This window comes from Hemiscyllium ocellatum, chromosome 49 (assembly GCF_020745735.1).
Source record: "Hemiscyllium ocellatum isolate sHemOce1 chromosome 49, sHemOce1.pat.X.cur, whole genome shotgun sequence".
In the NCBI taxonomy this organism is placed as follows: Eukaryota; Metazoa; Chordata; class Chondrichthyes; order Orectolobiformes; family Hemiscylliidae; genus Hemiscyllium; species Hemiscyllium ocellatum.
In genome coordinates this window covers 10,485,832-10,511,980 of record NC_083449.1, presented here as the reverse complement: position 1 = coordinate 10,511,980, position 26,149 = coordinate 10,485,832, and the positions used below count along the sequence as shown (strand labels likewise).

The window sequence follows — 26,149 nt, the reverse complement described above, 5'->3', positions numbered from 1 at the left end:
TGGTCAATTTCAAAATGCCCGCCGAATTCACCCTTACAAACCTTGAGATTAAAGTATCCATTAAAACGCAAAACACCATCGGTCTGCAACTAAGATAAAATTTTATGGTAACTCTTTAAAACCTAGTTATCTGTCATCGCGTACAGGAGGCGGGATCATTGCCTGATCTGTCTGTAACAGGCAGGAGGAAAGGCGGGGTTTAAAACAGCCCAGGCAAACTGAACAACCGAACTTGTATCGGCCGTGAATCAATCAATCGCCAATTTAAATATCTTAAAAGCCAATACAGTGTACACCAATAAAAGGACAGAATCTCACTTTATGATTAGATTAACCACAGTGTGGAGATAGGCCCTTCAGCCCAATAAATCCACACCGACCTTCCGAAGAGCAACCCCACCGAGACCAATTCCCCTACATTAATCCCTGACTAATCCATCTAACATAATGTGGAGGTGCCGGGGCTGGACAAAGTTAAAAATGACACTCCACCAGGTTATAGTCAAACAGGTTTATTAGGAAGTACAAGCTTTCTAAATACAGACATCTGATGGAGGGGCAGCACTCCGAAGGTTTGTCCACTATCACCTGATGAAGGAGCGTCGCTCCGAAAGCTAGTGTGCTTCCAATTAAATCTGTTGGATTATAACCTGGTGTTGTGTGATTTTTAACTTTGTACATCCCAGTCCAACATCGGCATCTCCAAATGATGTCAGGGAACACCGCCTTGATGTCGGACAAGTTCCCCTCCAAGGCACGCACTATGCTGACTTCGAAATAAAACCGCTTTCTTTCACTGTCACTGGATCAAGACCCTGGAACTCCTTATTCATGGCATTGTTGGCAGCATGTGGACAACAGCTGTTCCAGAAGGTGGCTCAACATCGCCTTCTCAAAGGGATGGAGAATAAATGGTCGGCTCAGCCAGCGACATCCACGCTCCAGGAGTGAATAAACAAAAACATCACAAGGTTTCTGTCTGTAGCATACATGACACGAAAATCTGTCATCCACGATAAACTAAATCGAGTCCCAGAGATGTTATTGCACACCAGGTCTGGCTTTTCCACGGGCCTCCTGATTCAGAAATAAGCACTGACACTGTGATGCAAGACTTTCTACATCAGTCATTTTCTGCCTTCGTAAGACTGGTCCACTTATTCCATCTCTCTGTATGATACTTTGGGCAAGGAGTTAATATTTGTGGATGAGGGGTCAGCAGGATTACATACCACAGTTAACATTCGATCAGACGTTATGTTATTGAATGGTGGGCACAGGGGAGTGTCGGAGGGAGGAGTTATTAACATGATCCGGGAATGAGCGCCATTGGAACTTCATAAAGGGACAGTTCCCAGCTTGAAATGTTCTCTGACCTTTCCCCCACAGCCCCAGTTCCTTTGGTCAAACTGGGAGAAAAGGGAATTGGGGAAATGACCAATTGATGTTTATTTCTGGGACGTGTTGGGAAAATAACGCATGCGCAATGTAGTCCCTCCTCCAAAGCTGATTGTGCCTGTGTAGAGGAGCGCATGCATGTGGCCCTCCCCCCGCGCTGCAATTGAGGAGCATTTACTCAGTGAGTACAATAGGTTTGTTTGAAACAGACCGTAACGGAGAGATCAGTGCCCAGGGAAGCGAAGGGACAACAGACTCCTTCCAGCAGCACATCGAGATGGGAGCCTGCGACACAGAAGGGGCTCCGTGACCGGGATTGATTCGGGGTGAGTTCAGGGAGAACCGGGGGCTGTTTGTAAGAGGCCGGGCGGAGCAGGAACTGGGCCCGGGACTTGGAGTGAGCGGGCTGGGGGGAAGAGAGAGGCCTTTCTCGGGCTGTGTGTGGGCTTGCTGAGGGAGACAGAGCGGGAAGAAGCTGCTGTGGGACATTCTTGTGGTTTTTATCCCCTAAACACTGATGGGAGTTTATTGTTTGGCTTCTGTTTCACGCTGTTTGTTGCGAATAAACATTGAAATAAAGGACAGTAGAAACAAATGTGATAATCCTGTGTAGGATAAATATAGCAGGCACCGGATAAACTGCTCCAAGTACGTGAAATCGTACCTAGTATTTGTTTTTCAGCAGTTAATGTATTGGGAGCTGGACATTGAACTGTGTAATCATTCCATAGTGGGCGGCACGTTGGTAAGCACTGTTGTCTCAGCCCCAGCGACCCGGGTTCAATTCCCGCCTCAGTGGAGTTTGCACATTCTCCCCGTGTCTGCGTGGGTTTCCTCCCACAGTCCAAAAATGTGCAGGTTAGGTGAATTGGTCGTGCTAAATTGCCCGTAGTGTTAGGTGAAAGGGGAAATGTCGGGGAATGGGTCTGGGTGGTTTGCGCTTCGGCGGGTCGGTGTGGACTTGTTGGGCCGAAGGGCCTGTTTCCACACTGTAACTAACCTAATCATTTGTGGTGATTTTATTTTATCTAAGCGAAATGTTTTAGAATTTGGGAAACAGAAAAAGACTGCAAAGAGCTCGAGTGGAACTGTTCACCTTGCCCTGATCAAAAGTAAAGAATTATAATGATCATGACCTGAATATTGCATTGATCATTTGATGTCTTCCTACTCAGCTACTGGTGATGTACAGGAGCTCTCTCTTTTGTCTTTCTCCAGGCAAATATTTGATGGATCAATCCAAGTGTGACCAGCTGCTTCTCACACCCAGCAGGTATGTTACCACTGTCAGAGAGGAGAATATCCTTTCCACTGTCTGAGTGATTGAGCCAGACACACATTGAGCTCCATTTCCAGAAGTACACATTCAATCCAAGAGTTGAACACAACTGACGATATATAAATGTATATTATTTTGCCCTGTTCTCAGTGCTTACCAATTCAGTGACAGTAACTTCACTGATAAGATTGCAAGGTTTGTGAAGGTTCATAAGATTAGAAACAGGTTAGACTGTATGCTTTTAATAAATATACATTTATGACCTGCATTAAATTCACATGTAGATTTTGGCATTTTTAAAGTTACAATCAATTTGAACAAACCAATCATGGTTTTACATAGTTATAACATTTAAATATGAAGTGCATATTTGGAGTGCAGATATAGAAGCAATGTTGGACACATGAGTAATTGAGCAGGATAAAATTATTCTTTTGATAAACAGTTGTCCTCTACAAAGTTAACAATCAAACAATGTAAATTTCAAATGAACCTCTTGGTCAAGCCTTATCTACAGAGGATGCTTCTAGAGAGGATGCTTAATGCTCATTCACATATGTACATACACACCTATGTCTGTCTCTGTCTCATTCTCGCTCTCAGCCTAATGTTGATGAAAACACACTTCATGCACGCTCCCATTCTGGTTGAGGGCCTCAGTAATGCAGAAGCATTTCCATACTTTTTTAATGTACGAAACACTGAATGATAAGACCTTAAAACCACCTCATAAAGTGTATCAGAATTGGAATCTCGCAGAGACATACAGACAATGTTGGTGTGATCTCGACCAGTGCCACTCTTTAAAGTGATACAGATTGGCAACACAACCGAAAACACACTCACTCAGCTAGTTAATGGTAAAAAGGGGATAAAATTGTGATTTAGGCCCATAACTGCTTCCAGATATGGACAGTCATAAATTGACTGACCATATTATTAATCGCTTCAGAAGATGTTAGTATTAGATGTTACATTATTGCAGTGCCCAGCAGCAACTGCCAAAGACTACTGCACACACTGTTCCAGAAGAAAATGTAAAAAGAAAACTGAGATTGAATACAATAAAATTCAGATTCTTTGCAAAGATAAGTATTGAACCAACACTGATCCCTCAATCACTCAGGTTTATCGAATAGTGAACGGGTTTATCCTAACACCCTGACTGAAGGAAAGCACCACTGAGCATAGAAAGAGAATAACATCCTTTCCTTGACTTGTCACTGTTGCACACAGAGCAAAACTGGCACTATTCAAAGGCCGATAACTGTACAACTAATCTTAAATTGGCACTTACACCGAGACACTGGCTGTGAATGAGTGAATGAAGATTAGAATCCCAACAATTAGTGGAAACTAGTATGGAGAACAGATAAAGAATAGAATGTCCCAGTGCAGACACAACAGGCTGAATGGCTGTACCAATTCTGTGACTGAGTCATACGTTACAAAATGTATAGGAGATTAAGACCCAATCTCAACACCCTAAACACTATTATCAGATTGAATCTCAGTCACTGGATTTTATTTTCTCATTCATTCATGTGATGGGGGCATCACTGACTCAGCCAGCATTTATTGCCCATCCCTACCTACCCATGCAGCCACATTGATGTGGGTCTGGAGTCACATGTAGGCCAGACAAGGGAAGGATGGCAGTTTCCTTCATTCAAGGACATGACTGAACCAGATGGTTTTTTTCTGGCAATCAACACCGTGGGCGGCACGGTGGCACAGTGGTTAGCACTGCTGTCTCACAGCGCCTGAGACCCGGGTTCAATTCCCGACTCAGACGACTGACTGTGTGGAGTTTGCATGTTCTCCCCGTGTCTGCGTGGGTTTCCTCCGGGTGCTCCGGTTTCCTCCCACAGTCCAAAGATGTGCGGGTCAGGTGAATTGGCCATGCTAAATTGCCCGTAGTGTTAAGTAAGGGGTAAATGTAGGGGTATGGGTGGGTTTCGCTTCGGCGGGTCGGTGTGGACTTGTTGGGCCGAAGGGCCTGTTTCCACACTGTAAGTCTAATCTAATAGATTCATGGACATCAGTAGACTCTTAGTATATTATTGGCTGCCAGAAAATTGAGCAACTTTGAAATATTAGAGTTGAAAGTGATTGGAACTCATTGAGAACTTCGCTCCCACAGTCACACAGAAACTGGCATGTATACATCAAATCCTAAACTCTCATAGACACAGCCAAATCTTACAGGCATCAATTGATATCTACTCTCACATTGCAGCAATAGAAAGGGAGAGAACAATAATCATGCACACACAAATATGACAGGTACAGATTGCAGGATTCCTGAAGAAGGGCTCATGCCTGAAATGTCGATTCTCCTGATCCTTGGATGCTGCCTGACCTGCTACAAACTTTGAACACTTACGGGCGAGAGGCGCTGAGACAAGCCAGGAAATGGGAATCCTGCGCTAACTGCCTAAGCGCAACATATGAACAACTCCGGTTTCTACACGAATACCGAAAGAATCAAATCCTTCCACAATGTGTCAGGTACAGACCACCAGTCAATAATCCACAAGCCAGGGAAACAGCCAAGCAGAACGGACTCAGGATGATCCAGGTAATGATCACAGACGCTCACAACCGACTGCAAAAATACAAACAAGAAATTGCGCGCCAAAAGTCGTTAATTTCAAAGACCGCTAATCATGAATGGACCCGGACCATAGAACAGGCTGTCACTATAGGACAGAACAGGACAACACATCGCAAAAAAACGGCACTAAAAGAAAAACTGGCCAAACTAACACACAAAAAAGAGGACACTACAACACACACCTGGGTTAAAAACCTCTCCCACAGACACAGATAGAACTATACTGATCAAGGGACTCAACTACAACCACAGGGACGCCAAGACAGCAGACTTCCTAGCAGCACTGGAATGCACACTCAGGAACAATGGACTGACTGAAGAGACACAACAAACAGTGAGACAAACGGTCGTACCTATGATGATAAGAAAAAGACAAACACATAACCTCAACACCAAGGAGAGGGAAGCACTGAAAGCACTAAGAAATGGTAAGAACATAATCATACTACCAGCAGATAAAGGCAGAATGACTGTCATCCTAGATAAATCAGACTACATCAAAAAAGCACAACACCTACTAGCAGACACCAACACCTACCAAATGAAGGATTCGGACCCCACACCACAACTCACCAATAGAATAAATAACACTCTAAGGAATCTACAAAAAAATGGACAGATAACCAAAGCGGACCTACGAAGAATGAAACCGGAAAGCAACAACACCCCCAGATTCTATGGACTACCCAAAGTACACAAACCAGACATCCCACTCAGACCCATAGTATCACTACCAGGGACACCAGCATACAATCTGGCCAAAGAACTACAACAGAAACTGAAACACCTGGTCAGCGGATCCAAACACTCCATACAATCAACACAGGAATTCTTGGACGCCATCAGGAATACACACACAGACAAAGAAGAAACCATGATCTCATTCGATGTGACAGCACTGTCCACTTCGATTGACAAAACCCTAGCCAGAGAAACAATAGCCAACCTACTGGACATACATAACAGAAAACAGGAGGCGGAACCTATCAACAAAGACGGCATACTTAAACTACTGGACTTATGCCTCACTACACACTTTACATTCAACAATCAGATATACGAACAAATCAACGGAACACCCATGGGATCACCAATCTCGGGACTCATAGCAGAGGCAATTATGCAAAGGTTAGAACAAACAGCCATACCACAAATTCAACCCAAACTCTGGGTCAGATATGTCGATGACGGCACGGTGGCACAGTGGTTAGCACTGCTGCCTCACAGCGCCTGAAGACCCGGGTTCAATTCCCGACTCAGGCGACTGACTGTGTGGAGTTTGCACATTCTCCCCGTGTCTGTGTGGGTTTCCTCCGGGTGCTCCGGTTTCCTCCCACAGTCCAAAGATGTGCGGGTCAGGTGAATTGGCCATGCTAAATTGCCCGTAGTGTTAGGTAAGGGGTAAATATATGGGTATGGGTGGGTTGCGCTTCGGCGGGTCGGTGTGGACTTGTTGGGCCGAAGGGCCTGTTTCCACACTGTAAGTAATCTAATGACACGTTTGTAATCATCAAAAACACGGAAATAGAAAAAACACACCGGATCATCAACGCCACACTCACAGGCATCCGGTTCATGAGAGAAGTAGAAAAGGATAGCCAACTCCCATTCCTAGACGTGATAGTACAGAGAACACCGAACGGAGAATTCACCACAAGGGTACACAGGAAAACAACACACACAGACCAAGTCCTAAACTATGAAAGTAACCACCCCAACACACACAAACGAAGCTCCATCAGGACACTATTCAAAAGAGCTACAACACACTGCAGTACACCAGAACTGCGAAAAGAGGAAGAGGAACACCTATACAAGGTATTTGCCAAAAATGGATACCCGCGCAACTTTATCAACAGATGCCTAAGAGATAGACCACGGAACGAGGACATGCCACAACCAAAAGGACTAGCCACACTACCATACATCAGGAGCGTTTCAGAACTGACAGCCAGACTACTGCGACCCCTAGGACTCATAACGGCACACAAACCAACAGCCACCCTCAGACAACAACTTACTAGAACAAAGGAGCCAATACCCAACATGAGCAAAACTAATGTAGTTTATAAAATACCATGCAAGGACTGCACAAAACACTATATAGGACAAACAGGAAGACAGCTAACAATCCGCATACATGAACACCAACTAGCCACGAAACGACACGACCAGCTATCCCTAGTAGCCACACACTCAGGCAACAAGCAACATGAATTCGACTGGGAAAACACTACTATCATAGGGCAAGCCAGACAGAGAACAGCCAGGGAATTCCTAGAGGCATGGCATTCATCCACAAACTCCATCAACAGACACATCGACCTGGACCCAATATACCAATCACTACAGCGGACAGCTGAAACTGACACCCGGAAGCGGCAAGGACAGACCACTATAAATGCCGGAAGAAACATCAAAGAAGCGCTTCGCAGGAGGCTCCACAGCACTGATGATGTCTCCTAGCCAGGGGACGAAACGTTTGCAACAAAAACTTCCAGCTCGGCGAACAGAACCACGACAGATTGGTAACTACACTCTCATATTCATAAAGCAGAAACTGACAGGAATAGATTGATTATGCTCCCAGTTCAAATCACACAAATTGACATGTACACTTTGATAGCGACACTCACATATTCACTGAGAAGAAACTGACAGACAGAGATTGATAACAACACAAACATTTCAGGTCCAGTGACCAGTCTTCACAACTGATGGTGGCAAAGATATTGCACACAATGTGGTCTCCTCTAGTTGGGCCAGCCTTGTTAACATATAGTCTGCTATTATACACCTCCAATTGTTAGCCACTAACAGGCCCTATTAATAGGCTATTTACCCACTTAGTCTGACAGTTATCCACTCCTTTGTCTGTCCTACTGTTCTTCTTTTTCTTTGGACTCTATCTCCATCTGTCTTTTACGCGTCACCCTTCCAGCCACCCTATCTTCTGTATAAAAACTAATATTTTCTGAGCTACCACCAGAAAATACAGAAGTTTGAAAACACCACCCAACAAACTCAAGAACAGCTTCTCTGTTGTTATCAGACTTTTGAATGGACTGCTCAAATTTTAAGGCGAAAGTGGATACTGCAGATGCTGGAGATTAGAGTGGTGCTGGAAAAGCACAGCAGATCAGGCAGTATCCGAGGAGGAGGAAAATCGACGTTTCAGACATTCCTGATGAAAGGCTTTTGCCCAAAATGTCAATTTTCCTGCTCCTCGGATGCTGCCTGACCTGCTGTGCTTTTCCAGCACCACTGTAATCTTTCTAAATTTTTAGCATTAATCTCTGTCTCTTTGAAGTTTTAATACTGTATTGCAGATTCTGTTCTATTACCCTCATGCATTTTTTATGATATTATCTGCCTGTAAAGTACACAAAACAATACTTTCCATTGTATCTCAGTGCGTGTGACAATAATAAATCAGATCAAATCAAATTGGTAAAGACACTCTCAATCTGAGAGGTACAGGTTGAGAACGACAGTCACACAAACTGACAGGAAAAGATGAATAAATACACTTAAACACTGACATTACAGAGCCTGACAGAGAAAGATGGATAACTAAACTCTCACATTCACAAAGCAGAAACTGATAGCGACAGGTGAAAACTCAGCTCACACGTTCACATAGTAGAAACTGGAAGGATTGACAATTACACAATCATATTCACCAAGCAGAAACTGACAGCTACAGATTGACAACTATATTTATGTATTCACACAGCAGAGTCTGAAAGATACAGATTGACAGTTACACTCACTTGACAAAGAAGAAAATAACAGGTAGAGAATGGTAACTGTACTCCCAAATTCACATCACTGAAACAGACAAATACAATTTGATTAATACACCCACATTCACAGAGCAGAAGCTGATGGGTACTGATCAATAACTGTATTCACATATTGACAGGAAAGAAACTGACAGGACAGATTGGTATCTACACTGTCATATTGACATAGTAGAAACAGATTTACAATGACACTGGAGTAAATAGCAAAACCTGACAGATACTGTTTGTTAATTGCTCTCCCGTATTGATATAGCTTAAACTTGCAGGTAGAGATCAATATCTATATTCTCACAGAATAACTGATGGATACAAATTGTTGACTGCATTTAATATTCATACAGCAGAAACTGACGGGTAGAGACTAATATCGAAACACGGATTCTCATACTGAAACTGACAGATTCAGGTTGATAACTACACTCTCAGGCACACAGCAGAAACTGTTCTGGACAGATTGGTAAGCAAACACACACATTCGCAGGGCAGAAACTGACAGGTATATATAGATAACTAAACTCGCATATCCACATCAGAGAAACAAATAGGGACTGATCCTGTTTATTTAAAATGTATGAAATGTATTTATCAACCAGTCCCTGACAGTTTCCTCTATGTGGATGCACGAGTTCCGTTATCAATCTGCACCTATAGGTTTATGCTATGTGAATGTAGGAGTGTAGTTATCAGTCTGTCCCTGTTTGTCTTTGTGATGAGAAAATGTAAATATATTTACCAGAGAGTGACAGGGACAGATTGATAACCGCATTCACTCGCATATTTGTACAGATTTTGCTGATTGATAATTACACTCCGATATTCACAGAACAGCATTTAACAGGTACACCTTGATAATTGTTCTCACACATTCACTGAGCAGGAACTGACAGCTATGGATAGATAAGGAAACTTTCATGTACAGACATGCCCTTGCATTAGATTATCCCATTTGTAGAGATGTTGGTTAGTATCTGGTTCTCAGTGAATTGGTACAGTTTTTTTGATACAGTCACCAAAGAGCAGCTCAGGCCAAGAATAGAATCAGCCCTGTGGTCCTGGAATTGCTATCTTGAAGGAAACACAGCCTAATGATGATTAAATTATTTCATTGACTTAATGTTGATTTACAGACTATGTCTCTTCTGTCTTCCTCCAGACAATTACTTGAAGGACCCAGACAGTGTAATATGTCCTCGGTACAAAGCCAAATGTGATCAGTTCCTTCTAACAAACAGCAGGTATGTTACTGCAGTCAGACTGAAGAACATCCTTTCCATAGTTATAGAGCAGGTTGAATAAGACACACATTGACTCAATTTCCAGAGAGAAATTTTCAAATCAAGAGTCAAATATTATGGAGGCATTACAATTTTTTCTCTCTCACCATTCTTTATGTACATCACCCCATTTGCCAATAATTGTTATAGTTCACAGCCATAGAGTTATAGAGATGTACAGCACAGAAACAGACCATTCAGTCTGACTCATCCATGCCAATTAGATATCCGAAACTAATCACGCCCCATTTGCCAACACTTGTGCTGTTTGCCAGCACTCGGCCCATATCCCTCTAAACTGTTCTTATTCATGTTTGCATCTAGATGCCTTTTAAATGTTGGAATTGTTCAAGCCTCCATCACTTCCTCTGGCAGCTCATTCCATACACACACGACCACCTGCATAAAAAAATTTCCCCTTAAGTCCTTTTTAAATCTTGCTCCTCTCACCTGAAACCTATGCCCTCTAGTTCTGGACTCCCCCACCCCAGGACAAATACCTTGTCTATTTAGCCTATCCATGATCCTCCTGATTTTATAAACCTTTATAAGGTCACCCCCTCAGCCTCCAACACTCCAGGGAAAACAGGTCCAGCGTCTTCAGCCTGTCCCTTTCACTCCAAAACTCCAACCCTGGTAACAATCTTATAAATCTTTTCTGAATGTTTCAAGTTTCACAACATCCTTCCAATAGGAAGGGGATCAGAATTGCACACAATATTACAATTACTTGTACAGTCTCAATATGACATCCAAACCCCTATATTCTATGCTCGGACCAATAAAGAACAGCATACTAAATGCTTTCTTCATTATCCTATCGACCAGCGACTCCACTTTCAAGGAACAGTGAACCTGCACTCCGAGGTCTCTTTGTTCAGCAATACTCCCCAGGACCTTACCATTAAGTGTATAACTCCTGCGTTGATTTGCCTTTCCGAAATGCTGCACCTCAAATTTATCTGAATTAAATTCCATCTGTCACTGCTCAGCTCAGTGGCTCATCTGTTCAAGATCCTGTTGTACTCTGAGGGAACCTTCTTTGCTGTCCACTACACCGCCAATTTGGTGTCATCTGCAAACTTTTTATGTTCACATTCAAATCATTCTTACAAATGATGAAAAGCAGTGTACCCTGCACGGATCCTTGTGGCACACCATTGATCGCAGGTCTTCAGTCCAAAATATAATCCTCCACAACCACTCTCTGTCTTCCACATTCAAATCAACTGTGTCCAAATTGCTAGTTCTCCCCGATTTTCATGTGATCTAACTTTGCTAACCAGTCTGCAATGAGGAAAGTTGTTAAACATTTTACTGAAGTCCATATAGATCCCATCCACTGCTCTACTCTCATCAATCATCAAGTCAAAGAGATGTACAGCATGGAAACAGACCCTTTGGTACAACTTTCCATGTCGACCAGCTACCCCAACCCAATCTAGTCCCACGTGCCAACACCCAGCCCATATCCCTCCAAACTCTTCCTATTCATATATCCCTTCAGAGCTGAAAAATGTGTTGCTGGAAAAGCGCAGCAGGTCAGGCAGCATCCAAGTAGCAGGAAAATCGACGTTTTGGGCATAAGACTTCTTCAGGAATGAGGAAAGTGTGCCAAGCAGGCTAAGATAAAAGGTAGGGAGGAGGGACTTGGGGGAGGGCCGTTAGGAATGCGATAGGTGGAAGGAGGTTAAGGTGAGGGGGTAGGGTCGGAGAGGTCGGGAAGAAGATTGCAGGTCAAGAAGGCGGTGCTGAGTCTGAGGGTTAGGACTGAGTTAAGTTGGGGGAGGGGAAATGAGGAAGCTGGAGAAATCTGCATTCATCTCTTATGGTTGGAGGGTTCCTAGGCGGAAGATGAGGCAGTCTTCCTCCAGGCGTCGTGTTGCCATTCAGATGCTTTTTAAAAGTTGCGATTGTACTAGCCTCCACCACTTCCTCTGGCACTTCATTCAAAGCATGTACCACCCTCTGCATGAAAACCTTTCCACTTAGGTGTCTTTTATATCTTTTCTATCTTTCCCTAAACCTATTCCCTCTAGTTCTGGACTTCCCCATCCCAGGGAACGTACCTTTTCCATGTCACTCTTGATTTTATAAACCTCTGTGAGGTCACTCATCAGCCTCTGACACTCCAGGGAAAACAGCCCCAGCCTATTCAACCTCTCCTAGCCTAACTCCTTCAACTCTGACAACATCCTTGTTAATCCTTTTTGAACCCTTTCAAGTTTCACAGCATTCTTCTAATAGGAAGGAGACCAGAACTGTATGCAATATTCCAACAGTGGTCTAACCAATGTCGTGTACAGCTGCAAACATGTACTCAAAACTGACCAATAAAGAAGAGCATACCAAATGCCTTCTTCACTATCTTATCTACCTGCGACTCCACTTTCAGGGAACTATGCACCTGCACTCCAAAGTCTCTTTGTTCAGCAACACTCCCTAGGAGCTTAACATTAAGTACATAAGTCCTGCTAAGATTTGCTTTCCCAAAATGCAGCACCTTGCATTTATCTGAATTAAACTCCATCTGCCACTTCTCAGCCATTGGTCCATCTGATCAAGATGGACCTTCTTCACTGCCCACAACACTCTAATTTTGGTGTCATCTGCAAATTTACTTACTATACCTCCTCTGCTCACATCCAAATTATTTATATAAATGACAAAAAGTAGTAGATCCAGCACTCCACTGGTCACTGGCCTCCAGTCTTAAAAACAACCCTCCATTACCACCTTTGAGCCAGTTCTGTATCCAAATGGCAAGTTCTCCATGTATTCCATGAGATCTAACTTTGCTAACCAGTCTCCCATGGGGAAATCTCTTTGTTACTTATTCAAAAATCTCAATTTAGTTTGTGTGTCATGGTTTCCCATGCACAAAACCATGTTCGCTGTCCCGAATCAGTCCTTGACTGTCAAAATACGTGCAAGTTCTGTCCCTCGGGATTCCCTCCAACATCTTGCCCAACACCGATGGCAGGCTCACCAGCCTAAAGTTCACTGAGTTTTCCTTATCACCTTTCTTAAATAGTAGCACCACGTTAGCCAACCTCTTGTCCTCTGGCACCTCATCTATGACTCTCTATGTTAAAAATATCTCAGCAATGGACATACCAAACCACATCCATAATGTCCCTAAGAGTTCTATGGTATGCCTGATCAGGTCTTTGGGATTTATCCACCTTTATGCGTTTCAAGACATCCAGTACTATTTCCTCTATAATATTGTCATCTTTCAAGATATCACCATCTATTTTCCCACATTCTATATCTTCCATGTCCTTCTCCACAGTAAACAGTGATGCAAAATACTCTTTTAGTATCTCTCCTTCTGCCTTTTCCTCTTCTCAGGATTCACTCGATCTCTGCTGTCTATACCTGACATAGGTTTTGGTCCAGAGAAAGAAGGAAACATCAATTTCTCCGTTATCCAGCATTCCCTACACTTTCCAGACTTGCTGTTCCCTCTAACAGGAGCAGACTGTCTCTGGATTCTCGTTATCTCATTTTTGAAGGATTCCCATTTTCCAGCTGTCCCTTTACCTGCGAACATCTGCTGCCATTCAGCTTTTGAAAGTTCTTGCCTAATATTGTCAAGCCCATTGATATTTTACACCATTTTTCAAGGTGTTTAGACTGAATTGTTATCTGAAAATAGATACACTGAAAAGGCATTAAATCTACATTTAATATGACATTTATAAAGTTAAAATCAAGATGGAAAAGCAAATCAGACTGTAACATCATTTCAAAAACCATATGTAACATAGATGTTAAGTACAGAGGGAAAAAAACAGACAAAAGTCACCAATTTACAGGATAAAACAGTGTTATTAAGTTTATTAGTGATTGGGCAGGACAGAGTTAACCCTTTAATGAATGGTTGTCACATGTAGTCACATGACAATTAAACAATGTGAATTCCAAACACTCATTCTCTGCCAAAGCCTGTCAAATAAAACTGCAGATGCTTGAGGCTAGAAACAAATGTAGAAATTTCTGGAAAAACTCAGCACGTCTGGCAGCATCCATTGATAGAAAGCAGAGTTAATATATTGGGGCCAGTGACTATTATTCGAACTGAGTTTCTCCAGGAATTTCTAATGTTATTTCTGACAGTGGAAAATAATTACTGCAGTCACACACAGCAACTGACTAATTGAGAATTAGTTCAAAATACAAACACTGTAACTGCAGAGCAGGACTAATAGTTATGGAGTTCCATATATCCTGCAGGCAACAGGAAATGATCCAGTCGAGGTGAATATCACTCTCACATGGAGTCATTGTGGTCTGCAGCAGTCAGAGACATCCAGCTAACAATTCTACTCCCATTCAGACAGCATTCCATTTCCATAAATGTACCATGGTGGCAGAAGACCATTAGCACAGGTATTTTAGATTAGATTAGATTACGTACAGTGTGGAAACAGGCCCTTCGGCCCAACAAGTCCACACCAACCCGCCGAAGCACAACCCACCCATACCCCTACATTTACCCCTTACCTAACACTACGGGCAATTTAGCATGGCCAATTAACCTGACCCGCACATCTTTGGACAGTGGGAGGAAACCGGAGCACCCGGAGGAAACCCACGCAGACACTGGGAGAATGTGCAAACTCCACACAGTCAGTCGCCTGAGGTGGGAATTGAACCCGGGTCTCAGGCGCTGTGAGGCAGCAGTGCTAACCACTATGCCACCGGGATTTTATGACTCCATCTTCACCAAAAATGCTTCATGTGCCACTGTTACAAATTAGCTTTCATTTTCTACAAATAACCCTGCGTTCCTATGAAGTCTGATATTAAATACAAGAAAACTCTATCTTTTTCTCAAATACTCAATGCGATCACATAATCATAATTTGAAACAGTGGAGCATGAAAGATTTAGTGAGATAATAGAACACAGAACATGACAGCACAGTATACTATTCCATTTTCATCCATATGTTTATCCAATGACCATTTAAATGCCCGTAAAGCTGGCGAGTCTACTACATTTGCAGGCAGGACATTCCACACCTCTACTACTCTGAAATGAAGAAACTACTCTGACATTTGTTTTATATTTATCACCCGTCAATTTAAGGTGCTGTCCCCTCATGCGAGTCATCACCATCGGAGGAATAAGGCTCTCACTGTCCACACTATCTAACCCTCTGATTATTTTGTATCTCTATGAAGTCACCTCTCCACCTTCTTCCCACCACCTTCCTGTGATGCGGTGACTAGAAGTGGATGCAATTTCCAAGTGTGGCCACACCAGAGTTTTGTCGAGCTGCAGCATGACCTCATGGGTCCAAAACTCAATCCCTCTCTCAATAAAAGCTAACACATCGTATGCCTTCCTAACAACCCTATCAACGTGGGTGGCAACTTTCAGGGATCTATGAACATGTACACAGATCTTTCTGCTCATCTACACTGCCAAGAACCTTACCATTAGCCCCGTACTCTTTACTCATATTGCTCCTTCCAAAGTGAATAATCTCACACTTTTCCACATTAAACTCCATTTGCCACCTCTCAGCCCAGCTCTGTAGCTTATCAATGTCCCCCTGTAACCTGCAACATCCTTCAGCACTGTCCACTGACCTTAGTGTCAGCTGCAAATTTACAAACTGATCCTTCTACACCCTCGCCCTAAACAGATCTTGTGATACACCACTAGTAACTGACTCCAGGATGAACATTTCCCATCATCCACCATCCTCTGTCTTCTTTCAGCTAGCCAATCTTTGAGCGAAACTGCTAAATCACCCTCAATCCCATGCCTCCATGTTTTGTGCAGTATCCTACCTTTGGGAATTTTAATGAAAACATCTACTCAAACACCTGACTGAAATCCACATACATCACATCAACTGCTTTACCCTCATCCACCTGTTTGGTCTCCTTCTTAAAGAACTCAATAAGTTTTTTGAGGCATGACCTACCCTTCACAAGATTATATTGACTATTCCCAAACACTTTGTTTTGATCGAGAGGATTATAAACCCTATCTCTTCTAGCCTTTTCCAACACTTTACCCACAATCAAAGAAAGACTCACTGATCTACAATCAGTTATCTCTACTCCCCTTCTTGAACAAGGGGACAACATTTACTATCTTCCAGTTTTCTGGCACTATTCCTGTACACAATGACGACATAAAGATCAAATTAAAGGCTCTACAATCTCCTCCCTGGCTTCCCAGAGAATCCTAGGATAAATCCCATCTGGCGCAGAGGTTTATCTATTTTCACAATTTGCAGAATTACCAACACATCCTCCTTGTGAACCTATATCCCATCTAGTCTAGTAGCCTGTCATTCAGTATTGTCCTCGACAACATTGTCTTTTGCCAGTGTGAATACTGATCGAAAATATTCATTTAGCGCTTCGCCTACCTCCTCAGACACCACACACAACTTCCCACGCCTGTCCTTAATTGGCCCGAATCTTATTCTAGTCATTCCTTTGTTCCTGATATTGCTATAGAAAGCTTTAGGATTTTCCTTAATTCTATCTGCCGAAGACTTCTCTTGTCCGCTCCTGGCTCGTCTTAGTTTTCTCTTTAGGTCTTTTCTGGCTAGCTTGTAACTCTCAAGCACCTTAGCTGTGCCTTCACGTCTCATCATAACATAAGCCACTGCCTTCCTCTTGACAAGAGATCAACTTCTTTAGTAAACAAGTCGTCTATTTCCTCCCTGCCTGACAGGTACACGCTAATCAAGGACACGCAGTAGCTGTTCCTTGAATAAGCTCCACGTTTCAATTGTGCCCATCCCCTGCAGTTTCCTTCCCCATTCTATGCATCATAAATCTTGCCCACCCGCACCATAATTGCCTTTTCCCCCAGTTATAAATCTTGCCCTGCAGTATATCTGTCCCTTTCCTTCGCTAAAGTAAACATAAGCAAATTGTGGTCACGCTCACCAAAATGCTCACCTACCTCCAAATCTAACACCTGGCAGGGTTCATTACCCAGTACCAAATCCATTGTTACCTTACACCTGGTTGGCCTGTCTACATACTGTGTCAGGAAATCCTTCTGCACACATTGGACAAAAACTGACCCATTTTCAGTCAATATTTTGAAAAGTTAAAGTCTCCCATAATGACTACGCAGTTACACTCACTCGAACATCTTCACAATCCTTTCCTCTACATCTCTGGAATTATTCTGAAGCCAATAGAAACCTCTCATTTCCTGTTTCTAACCTCCGCCTATACTACCTCATTAGACCTCATGCATCCTTTCTGCCACTGTAATACTGTCCTTGACTAACAATGCCCCACCACCCCTTCTTTTGTCATCTTCTCTGTCGTACTGAAACATCTAAATCCCGGAACCTATGACAACCATTCCTGTCCCTGCTCGATCCATATGTCCAAAATGGCACATCAAAGTCCAGGTACAAACCCATGCTGCAAGTTCACCTTATTCTGGATGCTCCTGATGTTGAAGTAGACACACTTCAAACCACCTTCCTGTTTGCCGGTGCACTCCTGTGACATTGAAACCATATTTCTGTAGACTATCATGTTTGTAGAAGTCCCACCTACCACAAGGTCCCTTTGTTCTTCAGGTATCCAAAACTCTCCCTCCCACCCCATCCCTTTAGTTACGTGTTGAAATCCTCTCTCTCCCTATTATTATTTGCCTCACTAGCATGTGGCATTGGCAACAAACCAGAGATAACAATTCTGCTTGTTCTAGCTCCAAGCTTCACCCGAGTTCCCTGACTTTCTGCCTTAAATCCGCATCCCTTGTCCTACTTATGTTGTTAGTGCTTATGTAGACTATGACTTGGGCAGTTCCTGCTCCTCCTCAAGGATCCCAAAAACACAGTCTGAGACATCATGAACCCTGGCACCTGGGAGGCAACACACCAACCACTCTCTTTCCCACAGAACATCCTATCTGTCCCTTTAACTATGGAAAACTCAATGACTAATACGTTGTTCCTCTCCCTATTTTACACCTGAGCAACAGGGACAGACTCTGTGCCAGAGACCTGTATACTGTGGCTTACCACTGGTAAGTATGCCCCACACCAACACTATCTGAAACGGTATCTTGTTATTAAGGAGAATGGCAACAGGGAACCCTGCACTGTCTGCTGGTTCCCTTTCAGTCCCCTGTCTGTAACACATTGGCCATTTTCTTGTCCCCAAGGTGTGACTATCTCCCTGTAACTCCTCACAGGATAAGGGAGATGACTAGAGCTGCTCATTCTATATTTTTGCAAGAAGAATTCAACAGTTTCATTCTTCAAAAATCTTAGTTTGACTGTTGCACTTTCCTCCACTGCTTGAGAGAAAATCAAAGTCCTTCTCTCTTCCTCCTCCTCTCCATAGAGCCACAACTGTGTCCCAATGATGGTGAGCACCATCACAATACAGAGCAGGGTAGTTAATACCTACCTTTACTTCAACAGTCTTTAAATAATTATATCATTGTGCACTGAAAAAGAAATACTAATTCTGACCCTGATCAGGTGGTTCATTGGGCCAAGAAGTGGAAATGCAGTTTAGTGCGGATACATGTGAGATGTTAGATTTTGATAAGACAAACCAGGGCAGGATTTACACTTGATGTGAGATCTTGTGTATTGTTGCTGACCAAAGAGACCGAGGGGTTCAGGTGCATATTTCTTTGAAAGTAGAGTCACAGGTGGACAGGACAGTGAAGAAGGCATTGGGCACGTTGTCTTCATTGGTCAGAACATTGAGTGTAGGAGTTGGGATGTCACGTGGTGTCTGTACAGGACGTCCGTGATGCCACTTCTGCGAGATTGTGTGCAATGCTCATCACCCTTCCCCAGGAAGGATGTTGTTAAACTTTAGATGCTGCAGAAAACATTTAAAAGGATTTTATAGTTAAAGTCATACAGCATAGAAACAAACCCTTCAGTCCACCATGTCCATGATGTCCAACAAACACCAAACTGCATTCATCCCATTTACCTGCACTTGGCCAATAGCCAACTATGCTCCGGTTTCTTAAGGGCACATCCAGATGCTGCTTCAATGCTGTGAGAGTATTCCATCACACTCTCAGGCAGCATATTACAAACTTTACCCACCATTTACGTCAAAATATTTTTCTTAGATATCTGCTAAACTGCTTTCCCCACAACTTCAACTTGTGCCCTCTGGTCACAGACACATCTGCCAAGGGGAGAAAGATTCTCACAATCTACACTGTCTGCATCTTTCACAGTTTAGTATATTTCAGTCAGCTCCTCCCTCAACCTCCTCTGCTCCAAGGAAATCAAACCCAGCTCATATGGTCTCCCCTTTTAACGGAGACATTCCAACCCATTGCATCCTCTTCAGCCAATCCCATCCTTCTAATTGGCAATCAGAACTGCACACAGTATTTGATCTGTTGTATAAAGTTGTAATAAGACTTCCTTGTTCTTATAGTCAACAGATATTGAAGGAAAGCATTCTGTATGTCGCCTTCAGTAGCCTGTCTGCCTGTGCTGACATCTTCTGGGATCTATAGACTTGTGCACCAAGGTCCCTTTGTTCCTCATTACTCCCTAGGGACCAATCCTTCATTGTATAATTTTTTTCCCTTATTAGACCACCCAAAATTCATTACCTCACATCTATCAGGATTAAATTCCATCTGTCACTGCAGTGCCCAGTGTTCTCATACTGTAGCCTAAGACCATCTCCCTCACTGTCAACAACACCACCAACTTTCATGTCATAGAGCAAAGGACAATACAGCTTAGGAACATGCCCTTTGCACTCCAAGGCTACACTGAAACATTTAATACTTCTACTTGAAAAATTCATCTGCAGGCTTGTATGGTCTACATTCACATCCAATTGTTAATATGTACATAACAAGCAGCAAGGGTCCCAGCACTGATCCCTGTGATACACTACTGGTCTCAGGCTTCCAATCACAAACACAACCCTCCACTATCGTAGTTTGCATCCTGTCTGCAAACTAATGTCAGATCCAGTTTGCTTAAGACTCCAAGAGCCAACCTTGGACCAGTCTTTTACATGGGACTTTGTCAAAGGCTTGTAGGGTTGGCCTGTTCCAGGCCAGAATAGAGTGGCCCATGTCTGTTAACACAAACTGGTGTGTAAGTGTAAAGTAGAATTAAACAGCAGGATGTGAAACAGAATGGCAGACAGTATCTAAGCCATACTGCCCTCTCACACACAGTAACGTAAAATGATATCATTGAACAAGCCACTCCAAGGACCCAGCCTGTTCCCATTCAAAACATCTCTGACAAGCAGACCGAAGGTCCAGTAAATTAGTAACTCCAGCCACATTAAATGAAAGAGTAATTGTCCCAGTTAATGAACAGACACCAGATGCTAGTTACAGCCCATTAATGCCCTAAAACTGCTGAGGGTGCAACAACTAAAGTTATCTTATAGCCTGTAGTTTCTTGAAATAAGTCAGAATATGAAGAAAAATGTGCTCATAAAGAGTCTGAGCATCATCATAGTAGTTTTCAGCATAAAAAATTAGGTGCAGAATACTAAAGCGAAAAGATGCATTTAAACCTGGAAGTAAAGGCTAGTTAGCTTTAGGTAATGACTTCTCTTATGCCCAAAACAAAATAGATTGCTCACAATGCATTAATCACAAAGTGCTAATAGTTGGGGTAACTAAATTACTTTACACTTTGTAACTAACTTTTTATAACAGAAATTAAAATTACAAGTCTATGGCAAGTAAGTCAAAGCAGACTGTCCTTTGGGGAATATATGAAGAAAAAAACAATGTTCTAATTATATCAGAGGAGCAATTGAATTTGATAAAATGGAAAAGAATGAATAGCAACATACAAGCTGCCCTGAGAGACAAGCTAGCCTGAGAGAAACCTGAGGGTGTATAGTAAATAACTTCGGAATGTGAATTCATAGGATACATAGAAAGACTGCAAGGCCTAGAAATTAATGTCCTGTAAACTGAGAGGTCAGGGGATCCTGGCTGTCCGTAGAAATGCCCAGCACTGATTAGGTGTCTCATTGAATAGTATATGCAAAGTAAGAGGGAGGAACATCATAATCAAGTTGTATTTTATTGTTATCAGAAAGTTTATTAAAAATATTGCTTTTTTTTGTAAAATCAGAGTGTGTCATGGACCTCTCTTCTGAGGCCAGTCCCTGAGGACAATCCTTTGGCCCTCTGCCAGCACCAACCAGTTTCTGCTTGAATAAACACCTACCATTTGCCTAAAACCTGTCTGCCTGCTGAGTCTTCCATCCCCAGTTGGGGTTATGCTCTGACAAAGGTCTTACTGAAGTCCATGTAAACCACATCAACTACGCTACTCTCATCAGTATGTTTCGTTGCCAGAACTGGACAATTTGAGTTAGAGGGAAGGGCTGAACAGGCTGTTACTTTGTTCCCTGGACTGTCAGAGAATGAGGTGTGACCTTGAAACAGGTTGAGAAAATCATGAGGGGCATGATTGGGTGATAGCCAAGGTCTTTTTACCATGGCTACACATATTTGGACCTTGGAAGGGAACTAGAGCACACAGAAGGAACTGTTGTGAAGATGTGGGTGTACTGTGCCTTTTAAGAAAGTTATCAGCCAGTAGAACTACCAGACAGCACCAAGTGTTCTGAAAAATAAAGTAACATTTGGTCAAACAACTCAAGTAGCTGTTTGCCTGGAGACAAAAGCAAATTCAAATTCAACCAACCAGTTTGAATTCTATCCCGAAAACACAAAATTCCAATCCAATTCCAATTGAGTATATTGACAATCTTAAAAGCCAATGATGCAATCATGGAGGTATAAACTTGGGGAAAATTGAACAGTTGGGAGGAAAATTGCCATGCCCGCAGTATGTAAAAAGACTGCCTGACGAATAGCTCTCTTAAAGGTACCTTTACTGATCAGTAAACTGTGAAGCAGAATCCCCAAGAAAAACAAAAGAGAAGAATACAGAAAAGAACCAAAGGGTGCCTAGTTTTGAGATAAAAAGTTTTGTTTTGTAAATTTTAATCAGGAGTTCTGTTGGACTCATATTAAAGAAGATAGGTTAGAGGAAGGAGTTGTAAATATTTGCTAGTTAATCATTCTCTGTTATACTTTAAGAAATAAAGCTGTTAATCTTTGCTTTAATTAGTTATTGGCCAATCAAATTTTCCCAGATGACTGCAGAGAATAATTTTATAAGTACACTCTTATTCACAGAGCACACACTTGGAAGGTACAGATACTGTCAAATGCACTCATTCATTTATGTAGTTGAAACTGTCAGGTACACATTGAAAACTGCACTCAAACATTCACATTGCAGAAACTGACAGGTATAAATTGAAAACAATGTTCTCATATTCATTTTTAAAAAAAACGACCAGGTACATTTTGATAACACTCACATTCTCAGAGCTGAGTACATATAGGCAGATAAAAATATCCCAGACTTCTTATTTTTCTTATTGTCTTCTGCTTTGAGACATTTAAACTGACACAAGCCTGAAAGAAATTATATAGTATAATATATTAATACTATATAATAATAGTTAAAGTATACCCTGCAATTGCATGACCGAAATGGGAGGTACCTTCATCTTTCACTTTACCTCTGACTTACATTGTGTGCTCACAGATCACATGCTGACAGAATCAATCACCGTGACATAACAGGGATGGAGTAAAAAAAAACATTCATTTGATCTGAAAGTTAGAAATGTTGAGATATTTGCTCTCTCACATGCCAGTGATTGTCAGAAATTGAGTAAAAACAAGATTAGAAACAGCAAACTGACAGTTACAGATTGGAATACGGAGTCAGTTGCAAAGCATTAAATTGGAAGAGGAAGCGGTCCAGGAAAATAAAGTTACTTCATTTACATCTACAAAGTGATGAAGCAGGTTCACCCTGACACCGGCATCTCCTCCAAGGCCATGAGCATCATGAACTCGTTCGTCAACGATATTTTCGAGCGCATCGCGGGGGAGGCTTCCCGTCTGGCCCATTACAACAAGCGCAGCACCATCAGCTCCCGGGAGATCCAGACCGCCGTGCGGCTGCTGCTGCCCGGGGAGCTGGCCAAGCACGCCGTGTCGGAGGGTACAAAGGCGGTGACCAAGTACACCAGCTCCAAGTGAAGGACCGCACTGCACTGAAACACACACATCCACAACCCAAAGGTTCTTCTAAGAGCTACCCACAACTTCCCTGAGACAGCTGAACTTTTTTACAATTTGTTTTGTTTGCATATAATTCGAGGTATTTTTTAATTTTAGTGCGATATGCATTTGTTTTAGTTTACATATGGTCCTTTACAAGATAGTTTTACTTCTAGTGCTATATTTGTTTGCATGAGAGCTTTAATGAGGTAAGGCGGAGGGGAAATTACATAAATAGCCTCATTCCTGACGTCAGTGAGTCATTCTTTTCATCTTTTTTGTTTAAAATTACTAAAAGCCCTGGAAGAATCTTAGTACTTAATTTCACCCCTTACAAACCACCACCTAATAAACGAGCAGTGCTTCCAAATCAGCCTGTTGGACGATAACCTGCTGTTATGTGATTTTTAACTTGGCAAACAATACATACTTGTCTACATCTTTCAGTCCCACGGATTGGTGCATTTACCATCTGATTTTTTTTCTTAATATTAGCAATGCCATCGTTTAATCCGATTTTTCAGAATGCAAAAAGCAAAGCATTTTCTGCTGTGGGTGAGAGGCTTTCAAAGGGAACAAAGAGAACGCCAAAACAGCGACCGGATTGAAATGTGATGATTTTGCTGAATCTGAGAGCGATAAGGGAAGACAGCTTTAAAATATCGTATAAACACCGTTAAAAATCACACATCAGGTTATAGCACACCAGCTTTCGGATCGACGCTCCTTCATCAGATGGTATAAACACCGTGTTCGTCATCGATACTGAGCCGGAAGAATATTGTGTTCTGCTTTATCAGCATGTCGGGTGCTATTGAAATGTGAAGCGAAGTAGTCAAGTGCAGACTGCAGTGTTTGGCCTGGTTCGTTTCAGCTTCTTAAGGTTTAGAAAATTACCCACTCAAGATCGGAAATGGACAGATACAGGTCGGCAAATGAGGGAGAGACAGATCGAGTGAAGTATACATTTGTAATCTAAAAATAAATTAAAATACGAGTATTTTATAAAAGCTTCCTCCTTTTTGTATTTCATTTTGCAATATAAAACGTATCCCTTTTTTTGTAAATTGGCGGACTTTTGAAATTGTAAAAAAGCGGTTGATGATTTGGCGCCGGTACTTTCCGCCCTCCCCGTGCCCTCTCCGGATTGGGGAATGAGGCAGATATCTGATTGGGAATTGAAACAACATGAGGAGGGGCTGAACAATGGGACCAATCAGAAATGGCCGCCCCACCATTCCTCCCGAAGGTATAAGAGGCCCCAATGTGGGCGGAGTGCAGCATTCTCTTTGGAAGTGCTTACGACAACGTGCGGAAAGTCACTGGAAAAGCTTGCTCCAAGGTGAAGTCTCGGTCTTCCCGGGCTGGCCTGCAGTTCCCGGTGGGCCGTGTTCACAGGCTCCTGAGAAAGGGTAACTATGCTGAGCGGGTGGGTGCCGGAGCACCGGTCTATCTGGCTGCGGTGCTGGAGTATCTGACGGCTGAAATCCTGGAGCTGGCCGGCAATGACATTCCTGATGAAGGGCTTATGCCCATCATATCAACTCTCCTACTCCTCAAATGGTCTGACTTGCTGTGCTTTTCCAGCGCCCCAGTTTTAGAATGTGATCTCCAGCATCTGCAGTCCTCACTTTCTCCTACAGTCAATGCTTTGACCAAAAATTAAAGCATACCAAATTCCGTCTTCACTATTCTATCTACCTGCAGCAAGACTTGCAAGGAAATACGAGCCTGCGCTCCACGGTCTCATTGTTCAGAAATACTCCCCAGGACCTTACCACTAAGGGTATAAGACCTACCCTGATTTATCTTTCCAAAATGCAGCACCTTTATTTATCTAAATTAAACTCCATCTGCCACTCCTCGGCCCATTCACCCATCTGGTCAAGGTCCCCTTGTACTCTAAGATAACCTTCGCTGTCCACTACACCTCCAATTTTGGTATCATCTGCAAAGTTACTAACCATATATCTTATGCTCATATCCAAATTATTTATGTAAACACCCAGCACACCACTGGTCACAGGCCTCCAGTCTGAAAAGCAACCCTCCACCATGACTCTCCATCATCTACCTTCAAGCCAATTCTGTGTTCAAATGGCTACTTCTCCCTCTATTCCGTGTGATCTATCCTTGCCAACTAGTCCACCGCGAAGAAACTTGTCAGACACCTTACTGAGGTCCACAGAGATCAAGTCCATCACTCTTCTCTCATAAATCCTCTTTGTTACTTCTTCCAAAAAAGCTCAAGTTATGAATTGGAGAAGCCAGTGTTGGACTGGTGTGCAAATCACACAAAACCAGGAGAATGTTTTTTGAAGGATTATATTTTATTTTGCTCAAAAACTGTATGAAGCTATGTAAAACGCTGCAAAACTATAGACAATTTGTCAGTCTGACATAGCATTCGGATACAAACAGACTTCACAACTGTTGTTTAAAAAGCTGAGCTATCTTGAGAATGTAATTTAAAAGAATTTCTGGAATTTAATTATCAAAAACAGAAACCAGCATATTCCATTATGAAAGATGGAAGTTTTATTCTAAAATTGTTTATTGTACCACATCTCTCTGACACCGGATTCCTTTGGCTATAAACTCTGTGAGCATGGTCCAAATAAACCTGTTGGACTATAACCTGGTGTTGTGT

The 26,149-nt window shown here is 42.5% G+C and overlaps 1 protein-coding gene and 1 long non-coding RNA gene across 3 annotated transcripts in view; one reads left to right on the top strand and one right to left on the bottom strand.

The window, feature by feature from the left end:
- LOC132837101 (histone H4-like) overlaps nt 1-26,149 on the bottom strand; it is a 468,073-nt gene that overhangs the window by 84,631 nt on the left and 357,293 nt on the right. The gene's annotated exons all lie outside the window — the stretch shown is intronic.
- LOC132837256 (uncharacterized) lies at nt 1,537-24,450 on the top strand. 2 transcript variants are annotated; one of them, XR_009647473.1, is made up of 4 exons: nt 1,537-1,724; nt 2,617-2,671; nt 10,254-10,335; nt 23,995-24,450. It is a non-coding gene; the product is annotated as an uncharacterized LOC132837256 (long non-coding RNA). The 2 variants fall into 2 exon arrangements; XR_009647474.1 differs by lacking the exon at nt 23,995-24,450 and adding an exon at nt 23,138-23,194.